Source organism: Crocuta crocuta, unplaced genomic scaffold (assembly GCF_008692635.1).
Source record: "Crocuta crocuta isolate KB4526 unplaced genomic scaffold, BGI_CrCroc_1.0 scaffold51, whole genome shotgun sequence".
In the NCBI taxonomy this organism is placed as follows: Eukaryota; Metazoa; Chordata; class Mammalia; order Carnivora; family Hyaenidae; genus Crocuta; species Crocuta crocuta.
Window position 1 is genome coordinate 3,093,819 of NW_027527624.1, and position 15,991 is coordinate 3,109,809.

Genomic DNA, 15,991 nt, shown 5'->3' on the forward strand with positions numbered 1-15,991 from the left:
GCTGCAGTCAGATGCTTAACCCACTGAGCCACCCAGGTGCCCCAGAATACTTTTTTTCATCCTTTTCTCTTTTATAAGCAGCATATTGCTTTTGTTTGAGAGAGAGAGAGAGCAAGAGTGTGGGAGATGGGGTGGGTGGAGGAGGAGCAGAAGAAGAGAGTGAGAGGAGAGTAAGAAGTCTCCATGCCCATTGTAGGGTCCGATGCAGGGTTCAGTCTCACAATGGTGAGAGATCATGACCTGAGCTGAAATCAAGAGTTGAGTGCTTAACCAACTGAGCCACCCAGGCACCCCAACAGTATATTACATTTTTTGAAAAAAAAATCCCATCTGGTAATTTTTTCCTTTAACTAGAAAAGTCCCATTAAATGTAATTATCAAATAAATATGATTGTGTTTAAATATGCTGTCTGGTATTTACTCTTTTTCTGTCCCATTAAATCTTTGTTCTTTTTTCCTCTTTAGCTGCTTTCTTTTGAATGAAGTTTCATTCTTTGTGGGTTTTTTAGCTTTGCCTCCTTCCTTCCTTCCTTCCTTCCTTCCTTCCTTCCTTCCTTCCTTCCTTCCTTCTTTCTTTTCTTTCTTTAACTAGTTGCCCTTCAGTTTACTGGGTGCATCCTTGACATATCACAGCCTACAGAAATATGAATAAATAAATATTATATTAAAAACATGTGTGTAAATATATATACTTTTAATAGTATACTTCCATGTTTCTGGAATTAAGTAATAAGAAAGTAATCAGGGGCACCTTGCTGGCTCAGGCAGAAAGACATGTGACTCTTGATCTTGGGGTCATGAGTTTGAGACCCACATTGGTGTAAAGATTACTATAAATAAATAAATAAACTTTTTCAAAAAAAGAAAATAATCATTTATATTTGTTTACATATTTACTTTTTCTGGAATTCTCCATTCCTTTGTGTAGACTGAATTTCCATCTAATATCATTTTCTTTTTGTCCAAAGAACTTTCCTTAATATGTCTTGTAGTGCTTGTCTGTTGGTTGCAGATTCTTGTGGCATTGATATGTCTAAAGATTTCTTTATTTTTCCTTCATTTTTGAAAGATGTTTTCACAAGGTTTTAGAGTTTGTTTCTCCTTTTGTTTCTGTTTTTCCTTTTAGTACTTTAAAGATGCTGATCTAATGTTGTCTGGCTTACTTTGTTTCTAATAAGCTTAGCTTATTAACTCACATTTTTTTTTGCTGAATACTGACTTCTTTTAAGATTTTTCTCTTTATCACTTTATCTATTTTGGAAAGTAGTCCTTTGCCAAAAAAGTATCGTCCTTTCTAAGCATTCAGAGGTTGAGATTAATCCCACATTTCCAAAAATAAACTGTTTATACTTTGTATTGACTGATGTTTCTTCTGGTTCTGCATCGCATTTTGCTTCTTCATGATCTCTAATAATTTTTTATTATACGCTAGATACTACGGATGCTATGTTGCTGAGTGGCTGCCTTTTATATCCTTTCTTAATAGACTATTGAGTTTCATTCTAGCAGGGAGGTAATTAAGCTTGACACTTTCAAGGATTATTGTAAAGATTTTTTAGGAAAATTTTAGAGTAGCTTTTACCATGGAAATAGATGAGCATGACTTTTCCTGGGTCTCTGTCAAATGTCAGTGGGTTTTTTTTTTTGTTTTGTTTTTTTGTTTTGTTTTGTTTTGTTTTGTTTTTAATGAGATGTCCTCATTCTGCCTGGTCAGGACTCAAATGTCTCCCAAGCTTGGTGAGTTCTTGTAGTTGCTCAACTCAAATTTCCCCAGTAAATTTTCTTCAGTATTTGGGGTTTTTTTGCCCTATCTTATAGATTCTTGCTGCATCCATACACAGTTTGGTATTGGACCAAAGACCAAGAGAAACCATACGCAGAATTCGGCAGTTTTCTGCATGACTCTTCTCTGTGTTCCTGCCCCCCGGGGTCCAGTCACCTCAGTAGCCTAGAGCTATGGTATCTGTCTACTCGGTCCAGTGAGACTGCTGTACCCCCTTTGGCTCCTGACCCCTCTGCTACTCTCTGCAGGGTGCCTCCAGGGAGAAAGCTGGTATAACTGTGCCCTTCATCTTCTGTTACTTTTTCTCCAGGATCACCCACCTGTGTTGCCTATTGTCTACCACCTCAAAATAATCATTTCCTATATTTTGTCTAACTTTATAGTTGGTGAGAAGATTAGTCTGACACAAGTAACTTTGCTATTTTTTAAATTGTTTTTAACGTGTATTTATTTTTGAGAGAGAGAGACGGAGTGCGATCGGGGGAGGGGCAGAGAGAGAAGGAGACACAGAGGCTGAAACAGGCTCCAGGCTCTGAGCTGTCAGCACAGAGCCTGACACGGGGCTTGAACCCACAAACCATGAGATCATGACCCAAACTGAAGTCAAGAGCTGAACTGACTGAGCCACCCAGGCACCTGGATACAAGTTAGCGACGGCCGCAAGCAAAAGTCCTTGAACGTGTTTTACAATATACCTTGTGAAGTTACAACACAGCCATCTTTGCAAGTTTTAAAAATTCATTTGTCTTATGAATATTACATGAAGCACAGGTGTTTTTTTTTTTTTTCTATTTTGAAAATATTGGCTAGACTTTCCCAAGTCCTGAGAGGTAAGATTTTTCACCGTATAAACCTTGGCTACCTTCCCACGGTTTGCTGTTTCAAAACTGAAATGGCAAAGAGAAAAAAGTAATCAAAATTCTACAAGAACTGTTATATTTGGGACATCCCAAGTACAGTCCTAATGCTGTTTTTGCAGTAAGCAGAGGGTGATTTATTATTATCATTTTTTTGTTCAGAATGAAGGGCAAGTTTCAAAGAGCACTAGACTAAACTATCAGAAAATACTAGTCTTATTCTGGTTCTGCTGCTTCATAATCATGTGATATTGGATAAAGGTGACCGTTTCCTCATCTGTGAAATTAGGTCTGATTTGTTGACTTCATGAGATTAACATGTGGTTTAGATGTAGTTAAATAGATCAGAAAGGGCGTTGCTGCTCTTACCATGGGGACTATAAGGCCAATTTATGAGTAAAGATGCTAATTTCAAGTGTGACACTTTCAAAGTAAAAAGAAATTCAATAATGGGGTGAAAAAAAGAACTTACCTAGAGGGATAACTTATTTATTTTTTATTTGTGACAAAGTAATTGAAAATCATTTTATTTCTGTTTCTGAAGTTTTTATTTAAATTACCATTAGTTAACATGCAGTATAATATTAGTTTCAGGTGTACAGTATAGTAATTCAACACTGTGTGTATGATCAACAATAATACAACACTGATACTCATCACCTATTTCACCCATTCCCCCTACCAACCCTCCACTGGTAACCATCAGTTTATTCTCTATAGTTAAGATTCTGTTTCTTGCTTTCCCTCTCTCTCATTTTTCCCCTTTGTTTTGTTTCTTAAAAATTTTTAAGTGTGTTTATTTAGTGTTGAGAGAGAGACAGAGAGAGTGAGTGGGGAGGAACAGAAAGAGAGGGAGAGAGAGAATCCCAAGCACTGTCTGCATGGAGCCTGATGTGGGGCTTGAACTCACAAACTGTGAGATCATGACCTGAGCTGAAACCAAGAGTCAGACGCTTAACCAACTGAGCCACCCAGGAGCCCCTCTTTTGCTTCTTAAATTCCACATATGAGTGAAATCATATGGTATTTGTCTTTCTCTGATTGACTTACTTCGCTTAGCATAATACTGTTTAGTTTTATCCATATCGTTCTTTTTTTTATGGCTAAGTAATATTCATTACATAGATACACACCTACCCCTCCCCCCTTCCACACACACACACATACCACATCTTATTTATCCATTCATCAGTGGATGGACACTTGGGCTGTTTCCATAATTTGCCTGTTGTAGATAATGCTGCTATGAACATCAGGGTGCATGTATTCCTTTGAATTAGCAATTTGTTTATTCTTTGGGTAAATATCCAGTAATGCAATTGCTGGATCGTAGGGTAGCTCTATTTTTAACTTTTCAAAGAAACTCCATACTGTTTTCCAGAGTGGCTGCACCAGGTTGCATAACTGAAAGTCATTTAAGTGTTTTTAGAAGCAAAGCAAATTTTTCTCAAATTAGTCAAAATATGTTTAAATGTGTATGATCAATTGTTTTTAGTATTTTAATCACATCTGAGTTTAATTATTTAGCTTAATAATTAAAACTAAGTAAGAAACTACCTAATAATTTTAACAAGTGAAAGAAAATTTCATTGAAGATATAAAATAGCTATGGTTTGTTTCAGTAGTTCTGATATAATTATAGATGCTATGCCTTCAAATTTTGACCCAAATTCAAAGGAATACATTACTATTTTTAAATAGTGTTTTCCCACGAGAAAATCACACCTTCGAAACCTTGAAAGATTGCAATTTATCCCATTTTGCTAAAAATAAGCTATTTACATTTTTTGAGCCAATTAGTTCAGAACATCATCAGGGATTACACTTTCCCTCACCACATTAATGGGCTTATTTATGTCAAAATGAACTTGCTTCTCTCAGTAATCTTATAATCACAGAATCATAAGACATGAGGTTCAGAAGACACCGTGGCCCTGATCTGAGTGAGCCAAGATTTCATTGTAGAAAATCAAACATTCTGATGGTGGCCATGCACAATGCAGACAGAAAGAGACTGTCTACAAAACGGAAGAATAAAATAATGGCCATGTCCATCCACACCTATAGTAAAATGCCATTTTGCTTTTAGGAGTTATTTAGCCAACTAATGTTTTTGAATGCTTCTCTCATCACTAGTGGAAAGCACTGTACTTGGTGTTTTGAGAAGTTACAAAGGAAGTGAACAACAGAGCTCCTTCTCTCAAATGTCTTATGCTGAGGTGAGAAAGAGAGCCCAGGGCAAGGAGATTGCATCATTATTTCTATATATATGAGTTGGGGCAGCTGACTTGAACTTTGTTCCATGAGGGCTTATCATGTACCAGGTGGCTGTAACTGCAATGGGAACAAAAATGTGAAAGAGAAGGTCCTAGCCCGCTCATACCTTAAAGTTTAGTAGTGATGAAGGATGTATGAACAAAGGTGTGCGTTAATATAAGCAGGTCCTGGATTGGTAAATATCGTAATTATTGACCGAAAGAAATGATAGGAAATGAAGCCACAAGAGGGAAGGCAGTGGGGGCTGGGATGAAAAGAGGGGTGGAAATTTGTGAGATATTTAGTAAAGAGGCAACAAGAAGTGGTAACTAGATGGATGTAGAAGGAAGAAGAAGGCACCTGAGATGAAAGTGGTTTGTTCATTTGGGTGAAAGGGAATGGGGTGCCACCACCAAACAGCAGAGAAAATACTAAAGAGCTGGAAAAGCAGTGGCATTAGGGACAAGAACAATGATTTTTCATTTTTGATATTTTGACTTTGGGATATCTGTGGCCAGTGCTGGTGGACATGCCAGGAAGATGTTTGGATATGTGGGGGCTTATAATCTTTAAGTCCTAATGCAAATAGTGGACGTAAATGAGATTATTTGGGAACATACAAGAAAATAGGAGGCCAAGAAAGAAGCCCTGAAAATAACCAAAACTTAAGGGGCTATGGGAAGTAAGAGGACATCATGAGGAAGACTGGGAGCATATAGTGAGGAAGATAAAAGTGAGCTCTGCCTTCCTATCTGCATGACCGATAAGACCCTGTGTGTTGTAGAATAACACCTTTCTCTTGTCCCAGGAAAATGTACAGTGATTACGATGTACCAATCATGGACATCTACCCTTGTCAGTGATATGGTTATGCATGAGCATGTGAAGCAGTTCTGGCCATGAAGATATAAGGGGAAGTCTGAGGGCTGCTATTGTTTTTCAGGCCCAGCTCATAGATTTGTCTGTTTTCAGCCTCTCAAGGAAGATGTCTGAGGCTGAGTTCATTATAACTGTAGCCTCCATCTTGGACTCTGAAACGACACACATGAAAAGTGAAAGCCAACAACTCACCAGGCACAGCAGAGGGCATAGTAAGCACTGGAGGGGTTTTTGCTGTAAGCAAGTCTGAAACTATGTGCATCTACCTACTTTATGTATGATGAATTATATCTATTATGGACTAGAGTGTGTCCCCTCCTCCCCTCTATTCATATGTTGAGCCCTAACTTCCAGTGTGACTATATTTGGAGATGGGATATTTAGGAGATAATTAATTTTAAGTGAGGTCATAAGTGTGGATTCTTAATTGAATAGGGCTGATAACCTTATAAGAAGAGGAAGAGAGGGGTGCCTGGGTGGCTCAGTCACTTACGCCTCTGACTTTGGCTCAGGTCATGATCTCACAGTCTGTGGGTTTGAGCCCCGCATCAGGCTCTGTGCTGACAGCTCGGAGCCTGGAGCCTGCTTCAGATTCTGTGTCTCCCTCTCTCTCTGCCCTTCCCCCACTTGCTCTTTGTCTCTATCTCTCAAAATAAAATAAAAGACATATAAAAATTAAAAAAAAAAAAGAAGAGGAAGAAAGTTCTCTCTGTTTCTCTCTGCACATGCACAGACAAAGTCCATATTAGGACATAGCAAGAGTGTGGCCATTTGCAAGCCTGGAAGAGAACGCACATCAGGAACTGAATTGACTGGTATCTGGATCTGGGACCAGCCCCAGAACTGTGACAAAATAAATTTCTGTTATAAGCCAACCAGTCTATGATAGTCTGTATGACAGCCTGAGCTGACTAAGATAAGAACCTATATATTGTTGAGAGGGGGAAGAAGAAAGAAGGGAAGGAAAGAAGGGAGAGCAGTCTAATTAGGAGAGAGTGATGTGGAAATTGGGGATGATAGATTATTTCCAAAGGATGGAATGGTTGGAAATCTCTAATGACTCAAAGATCAATTTCAATAGAACTGGAAATAATTTCACAAGGTCATTGGTGACCCTAACAATTTAAATGACGTGGTCACTATCATGATGACACCAGAGCAAGGAATGAATAGGAATTGAGCAAAGGAAAATCAATATAACATTTTTAAGAGAGTGGTGTGAAAAGGGAAGATAGGGAGGTATCTCAAGGGATACAAGATCAAGGAAAACTTAATCTCTGCTATGGGAAAGGTTTTTAATTTTATACGCAGAGGGTCAAGAGTCAGGAAAGAGGGAGAGGCTGAAGATACCAGAAAGAGAGAGTTATTTATGGGGACTGTCTCTGAGAAGGTGGGAAACGGTGGGCTTAAGACGAAAGATGAAGATTTTGATCTTGAAAGGACACATTCTCCTCTGACTATGGAGAGAAGTGAGGAGTATGAGAAGGAATGGTCAATAGAAGCCAGAGAGGTGATATCATTCTTTGCCTTGAAGGGGGAGAGAATTTTGTTTGTGGAGAAGAAAGGGTGGGCGTAGGCTGGAAGCAGGAGTGGCTACATTCTGTATCTTTGGACAAGCTCACACAGCTGCCTCTTGGCAGACTAGGGAGTAGCATTAGCCCAAGAATGTGACCCTGTTAAGTCATGCATCTCGTTGCATCCAAGTGAATGATATGCCGTTGGAGTCGCTGCTATATTAGGTTCAAGTACATGCCACAGCGCCTTATCAAGATTGGGAGTGATCCCAGGGGATATGTGACTGCATCAATAAAAAAAAAGTAAAAGATGAATTAATATGTTAAAAATAAGGAAGTAAAAAAATATAAGGAAGTAATTTTGGTAAGGTTACTCTTAAAAAATAAGAATTGCTTCTCTAGGATTTGATATCTTATGACCTGAGTCTTTTTAAAATTTTTTTAATGTTTTATTTATTTCTGAGAGAGAGAGAAGGAGGGTCAGAGAGAGAGGGAGATACAGAATCGACCTGAGCCAAAGTCGGACGCTTAACCGACTGAGCCACCCAGGCNTATTTTTTATTAAAATTTTTAAAAAATGTATTTATTTTTGAGAGAGAGACACAGAGAGAAAGAGAGTGGGAGAAGGACAGGAACAAGAAGAGAGAGAGAATCCCAAGCAGGCTCTGCACTGTCAGCGCACAGCCTGATGTGGGGCTTGAACTCATGAACTGTGAGATCATGACCTGAGCTGAAACCAAGAGCCAGATGCTTAACTGACTGAGTCACCTAGGCACCCATAAAGATTTTATTTTTAAGTAATCTCTACACCAAACATGGATCTTAAATTTACAACCCCAAGATCAAGGTCTGTGCTCCATCAACTGAGCCAACCAGGTGCCCTATTTTTTATTTTTAAATTAAATACATGAGTAGTAATTTGAACATAATGTGCATTATCTCAGCCTCTGGCTTATGTAGGCCATTTGTGGGGAGAAAGCAGGATCCTGTAGATCCTGGTAGTGCACTTAAGAAATGTGGGCAATATGGTGATCCTTAGAAAAGATCACAGTCTATCTAATTAGAATATTAAAAAGTGAACGTAAGTACTAGGTATGATATTATTTGCTATTGTTTTCCAGTGGCTTATTAGATAACAAAACCACCCACCTGGGCTTCTTCTCTGTTTGTACCCATTGTACTTATTTATTGCCGTATAAGGAATCACACCAAAACAACCAAAATCCCTTTATTGTTTTCTCTCATTATTCTGGGTGTTGACTAGGCTCAGTTAGGCAGTTTTTGCTTGGGGGCATCTCATGCTCCTGTAGCAGATGGTGTTTGGGGTTAGTCATCTTGTGACTCACTTACTCATATGTCAGGAGGTTAATGCCAGCTATTGGCTGCGACCACAACTGGAACTTCAGCCAGAAAGTTACACTCGGCCTTTGTGTGTTTTGCTACATTCTCACAGCACAGTGGCTAAGATCCAGAACCAATGTCCCCAAGAGGACTAGGTGAAATCTGCATGGTCTTTCATGTCCTAGCCATGGAAGTCCCATAGTACCAACAGTGCTGTCATCACCATGCCCACCAAGATCCCAGGAGAGAAACAAAACCTCCGCGCCCTACAGAAGAAGTGTTGTATCACACAGGAAGAAGACAGGTTGCATGGGGAGTCTTGTTGTGGCCATCTTGGAGGACACAGTCTACATGCTGCTTCACTACAGAGCGCCTCTCTGTCTAGACTGCTGTCTTAAAGCAAACTTCTTACATCTCTTCCAACTTTACTCTTCTTTCAGAAGTTGTGACTTTGTGGTCCTACAAACGGTACCTGGCCAGGCCTTAAATAACATCTATGTATGCTGTCTGACAAGTGAAGGCTGGGGTTTTTCCTTGTCAGACACTTTAAAAACAATACAGTTTAACTTTTAGAGCAATTTTAGGTTCACAGCAAATCTGAGCAGAGGGGTGCAGAGATTTCCCATACACCCCCTCCCTCACACAAGCACAGCCTCCCCGTCAACACCCTGCACCAAAGGAGTATATTTGTTACAGCTTATACACCTACATGGACACATGATGATCACCCAAAGTCCATAGTTTACATTAAGGTTTATCCTTGGTGTTGCACATTTCATGGGTTTTGAGAAACGTATGAGACATATTTTCCATTATAATACCACACAGAATAGTTTTACTACATGTGCTCTCTCTATTCATCCCTCCCTTCCTTCAAACCTCTGACAGCCTTTGAGACTTTTTAACTAAAACACACTGGCTCTTCTACTTCCAGTCTTTATTATGCATTATTGTCATAATTACATTTCCTTAAGAAATTCTGAACATAAGTTTCTCCTGCTCAAAAGCCTGCAATGATTCTCCATTGTATTTAAAGTTAAGATGCTTCCTTCTTTTGTTCTTATTTGATAATTAAAGTAAAGAAAAATCAGTGGATTAATAAATGATAGGCACTCAATACCTAGGTTTGAGTATTATAAATACAGTAAAAGGGTATTTTTTCATTTCTCATCTTTGTACTTCTGGCTGACTCTCTTTCTGGTATATAATATACAGTTAGTTACGTTCTCAAGCACCAACCAGCCCAAATGAGCTAAATTAGCAGAAAGATACATTTGGTAAAACTAGAAAGAAGAGAGAGACACTTCAAGCACAGTAACACCCTACAGTCATGTTAAAAAGTTTGTCTTCTGGATCCTTCATCTTGAGGGTCAGATAAGAAAAGACCAATTTCTTTTCATCCTTGCCTCCAAACTTAGATCTTTCCCCAGATTCATCAAGGTGGGAAATCTGATGGTTTCAAGTAACTAATAGTCTGGACTGGAGACAGATCGTAGGAACAACTAAGATTCTTTGGAGAAGACAGAGGGGCTGGTGAACTTATAACAGGGGTCCATAAACTACAGCTGATGGTCCAAATTTCATCTATCTGCTTTTTAAATAAAGTTTTATTGGAACATAGCCACACCAATCATTCATGTATCATGTACGGCTACTTTCATGCTACAACGGCAGCATTGAGTAGTTGTGACAAAGACTGTTTGGCCTGTGAGACCTAAAATATATACCATCCGGCCCTCTTTAGAAAATCTTTGCTGGCCCTTCATCTAGAAAACCATTGTGAGGACAGAGATCACCAGAAGCTATAAAAGGGAGACTGACTTGGGACTCCCTGAGATGGGCTCATTGCAGAATGAGGGGCTGCCAGGGAGAAATAAATGAATGTTTTGGCATCAACTTCTGGTCGAATGCGTCGTGGAGATGGGGTAGTGTTATGGTATGACACATTCTGGGAATGGGCTACATGTTTACGCCCTTCCGAATAGTAACCACAGAAAGAGTTACAGAAAACTAAGAAAGGCATTCCATCCTTTTGCAGTTTTATCTCCCATTTCATCCCACTGCAGCCTCTACCCATCGCACACTGTAGCCTACTTCTTAGAATTTCTTAGAATGGAAGCCGAGGCCTCAGCTTGCTGGGACGTTGTGTGAGTTCTTTCGTCAGTCTGCAATCCTCTTCCACCTTGCTGCAGACCTTGAAATCGCAACTGAATTGCCAGGGCTCCAGAAGTTTCCCCAGATACCCACATGCTGACCTCCCCCTACGAGTCTGAGCTTCCCTTGTACCACTTAGCATGGCTCAGTTTATACCAGATTTCTAGAACATGTCTTTCTCCCCCACAAGATATCAGCAACTGGAACGCAGAATTGTGACTTTTTGTTTTCATGTTTCAGTTGGATCCCCACTCCTCTAATCTCTATCTGCTCATTAGTTCAGTACCTTATAGACTTTTAATATTTATTGATATGACCATGAGGGTTTTGAAAACAAAAGGTTTATTGCTCCATTCCTCTTCTTGTAGAAATCTAAAGAAAAAGTACTTTGGCTCAAAAATACTTCGTGTAGCTATTCTTGAAAGTGGAAATTCTTCTCTGACAAATACTCCAGATGCCTAGAGTCTGTCATCTAATGAAGAAATGGAACCCATTAAAGTAACAGGTGAATGGAGACTATGTCTGGTGGAGGAAGCTGATGTAGAAGGTGCCTTCTCTCTTCAAAAACAAGAGGAAACCAGAAGCTTTTCCTTTACTGACATCTACTCTGATTCTCCCCTTCAGCCATGATTAAATCAGATGGAAATCTGAGTCCAGGAAGCCTGAATGAAATGTTTCTATCCCACCGAGTACATTTTGTGCTGAGAGGGCAGAGAGTACTGATTCTGTACTTGGAAAAATATGGATCTGATTCAAATATAAATTAATTTCTTCTCTTCAATGGTGGCTGCCATCATCCCCAAATTGATGTCATCATTATGGTCATAGTTGCTTGACTGACACAGGAGGAAGTGATTAAATGAACCACATCAAAATACTTTTTACAAGCATTATTTTAGGCCTGGACAAATGAAAGGCAGTTTAAGTCTAGGGCTATTTTTATTAATAAAACTAATTGAAACTAAAATAAGGAGGATTATATCACCAAATATATTTCTACTGAGCTGTATAATCTTTGTTGTTCTAAATGCCATATAGCTAATTTTTATTCCTGGTGTTTGTCTAATATTGAATACGTCAGTAAGGACTGAAATGGATAGCACTCAGAATGAAGAAGATTAGAGAGATGATCGCAGTGAACGTAGTTGCAGTCATAACAGCAAATGCAATTTGTTTTACATTGTTCTTTTTCTTTAAAAAAAATTGAATAAATAGATCTTAGAGGGTTTATTATTTAATATGAAATTCACTTAAAAGTTTGGGGACAAAGTTTCTTTAATAAAGCACATTTTGGGGCGCCTGGGTGGCTTAGTCGGTTAAGCGTCCGACTTTCGCTTAGGTCATGATCTCGCGGTTCATGGGTTCGAGCCCCGCGTCGGGCTCTGTGCTGACTGCCAGCTTAGAACCTGGAGCCTGTTTCAGTCTGTGACTCCCTCTCTCTCTGACCCTCCCCTGCTCACGCTGTCTCTCTCTCTCTCTCTCTCTCTCCTAGAAATAAAAAAAAAAAAAATTAAAAAAAAAAATAAAGCACATTTTGTTCTTAGGAGTCTGCTATTTCAACATTGCTTATTCCCTTCAATGATTTCATCTTAGCGTATGTTCTATTGTTATTCTTGCAAAAAATTATAATGCTATTTTGAGGTAAAGAAATGGAGAAAAGAGCATGTTGTGTGCAAAAAAATTCCCTGAGTAATGTTCCGTTGAAGACCATCCTGTTGATGCATAAATCAGTGTTTTCCTGGCTTACTTAGTTCAATGAGGGTAAAGCTCAGTGTCTGGGTCACAGCCAAATGCTCTTTAAGAGCCATGAAATACAGACACTAAATTTCCTTTTACTCACATATAAACCTACTGCCTAATGTTAAGCAATCTTCATTGAATTGATGGTCTTCCTCTCAACTTATTTTACTTAATCATATTTATTAGGGAAGCTTAGCACATCAAAAGCACATTTAAAAATAATCCTATTATTAACCTTAGGGCAAAAAAGTTAATGCAATGTATATTGCCAAGTTTATTAACTATCTTCCTGATGAGCTAACAGCTGTGTGATGAAGACAGTAGCCATCAATTAGATGAACAGTGATCTCGGGACCAGAGTTTTCAGCATGAAATAGTCATCTAAGTTATGGGCATTGAGAGGCAGCCACTGGATGGACATATTTCCAAGGATTCCTCAGTTCTATGCCTTATAGGATAGTGCTTATGAAAAGCCTAGGCAAACTGGTTGGTTGGGAAAGTCAAAACACATTTACGTAGTTTGGGAGAATTTTAACAAAAAGTGATTTTTAGAACACTGATGTATTATATAAGCACATATTCACATTCAAAGGTTGTTATTCATTCAAGGTATTAACAGATATACATAATAAGTATACATTACTGAGCTTGCCGTTGTCCTTACTCTTTTGCAGAAAGATGTCATTAAATAAAAATGTAATTTAAGAGAGACAGCTAATACTCATATAATCGGCATTTTTTGATGAAGTAGACAGACACCACTTTGAGGGACAAGAGTTGACTAACATCTCAAAGAAAGAAATGCATGATTCTTATGCTCAATTAAGTAAGAGAACTCATAACACAGTTGTTCTAGGAGAGGGGTAAAAGGGAATTTAAATATCTCTTAGGGCAAAGTACTTCCCTTTTATCTTGCAGAGTTTGCAGAGGATGAGGACGGAAGGTGTTTAAACGGTGATACATGTGAAGGGCATATTGCTGGAGGTCACAGACACTTGCATAAAAACAATGGAAATCTCTTCTGGTCATTATGCTTAGAATAACCCATGTGAAGCAGTTAGCCCAGGGCTTGGTTCAAAGCCAAGTGCTCAAGACATTAATTTGTTGTTATTTTATTTTATTTATTTAATTTTATTTATTTCATTTCATTTCATTTCATTTCATTTTTAAAGTTTATTTATTTCCGAGAGAGAGAGCAAGTGGAGGAAGAGCCAAGAGAGAGGAGGCCATAAGATCCAAAGCAGGCCCTGTGTTGACAACAGAGAGCCTGATGTGGGGCTCAAACCCATGAGTCATGAGATCATGACCTGAGCCTAAGTCAGACACTTAACCAGTTGAGCCACTCAGGCACCCCTAGCTGTTGTTATTATCATCCTTCCAAAAATAATTGCATAAAAGCTCTAGGCTGTTGATTCCCACCTAAAGGTATGGTCCCTAAAGATGTTGATTCACTATAACATTAAACTATGATGAGACGAAAAATCAAAGGTGTAACATGAAAGTTCTCCTTTGATTTTGCTCAGGGGAAATAAAATTCTATTTATTGAAATTAACAAGCTTCATAAACCTGAGATCATTTCACTGCCCCCCCACCCCAAATCCAAATTGTTATTGGAGAGAGAACACAGGTCTTATACCAAACTTCCACTGAGAAACTGCCTGTATGATTCTAGAGGGGAAAAATAGTAAATGAAATGAATGTGCTAAAAATACTACTCTACCATGAAAACTTGGAGAGCTATAAAGACATTTGTGTCCATCAGCCACTGTTACTGGGAGCTGGCTTTGAACCTGGGAGAAATGAGTTGGTGTTATTTATTCACAGTTATTGAGTCCTGTCTCTTTGTTAAATGATGAAGAGATTACAGAGAATAAGGAATCCAAGTTCCTTTCTATTAGGGAGTTAGTGGTCAAATGGGGAGTGGAAAATTAAGGACAGACAGTATACAGATAAATAATAAACAATGTATAATAAATAATGGCAAAAAAAAACCAATAAATAAAGAAAGGAAGAAGAGTGACTATATGGTTATGTGAGATGGGTGACATTCTTTGTGATAAACGTCTGTGATGACATTTGAGCTGAGAACTGGATGGTGAGGAGGAGGCCAGTGGCCATGTTAATACCTTTAAAAAGAACATTCTAGGCAAAGAGGTTAATATGATAAACAGTCTCCAAAGATGTCTTCCACCAACTCCTTCCCTTCCTACCTGGGCAGGCCTCTCCTCCTAACCTGTCCCTTCCTTGACTCTGGACTGGACTTGTGACCTCCTGTGGCTGATGTAGAGCTGTGTCAGTTCCAGACCCTTATCTGTGAAAATGCCTGGAAGCTTCTGTTTTCCCTCTTTTTTAAAAAATTAAAAAAAAATTTTTTATTTATTTCTGAGACAGAGAGAGAGAGACAGCATGAACAGGGGAGGGGCAGAGAGAGAGGGAGACACAGAATCCGAAGCAGGCTCCAGGCTCTGAGCTGTCAGCACAGAGCCCGACGCGGGGCTCGAACCCACGAACTGTGAGAGCACGGCCTGAGCCGAAGTCAGACGCTTAACCCACTGAGCCACCCAGGCGCCCCTGTTTGCCCTCTTTGATACCAACTGCCTTTTCATAAGTTCAAATCCTCTGAAACTGCCATGCTGTCAGGAAGCCCAAGCTACCAGCAGGGGCTCCAAGGAGCTTCCTCTGGGCACCGGACTTGTGAATGAAGCCTTCAGAAGCCTTGCGAGAGGTTAACACAATCCACACTGAAGAGAAGAGCCGCCCAGCTGAGGGGAGTCAACCCACCACATTGTGAGAAAGAATAATCTGTTATTTTAAGTCACTACTTACGGGGATAATAGTGACTTGAAGGGAACAAACAACCTAAGAAATCACTAGATAGTCACAGCATGCTTTGAAGTGTATTTGTAGGGAAGAGAGGGCCATGGTGTTTCTTTTTTCCTTGTCTGCGGGGGGAAGGGACTAGTCCTGGTCCTGCCTCTAAGTCATGGGCAGGAAGCAGCAATTGAACCCTNTCAGGGAATCCTGGATGCAGCTGGCAAAGAGTCTGTTGCCCAGGCTTTGGTTGGAGAAGTCTGAAGACAGGAAGCTGGCTGGGGAAGGTGGTGAAGGTAGGGCGAAGGGAGAGAACAGAGGGGAAGGACACCAGCAGCTGGGGAGGGTGGGGGGTGCAGGNCTTGAGACTGCCCGAGGGCTTCGCCCAAAGGCTGCTTGCTGAGCAAGAGGCTCCCAAGGGTGTGCGGTGGATGGAAGAATTATGGAGACAGGTCGGAATAATCCATCAGAGAATGCATTGCTCCCACCAGGGGACAGTGCAGGACTGTGGTGCTGGTGGCGGTGGCCGTGTGTGTCTCTAAAGAGTGTATGATGCACCTTACGTGGAAGAGCCAATGTTACGGCATCAGCTAGGACAGAGGGCATTTGAAAGCAAGAGGCAGTGTGAGATAAGAGAACACGGGTATGTAAATCC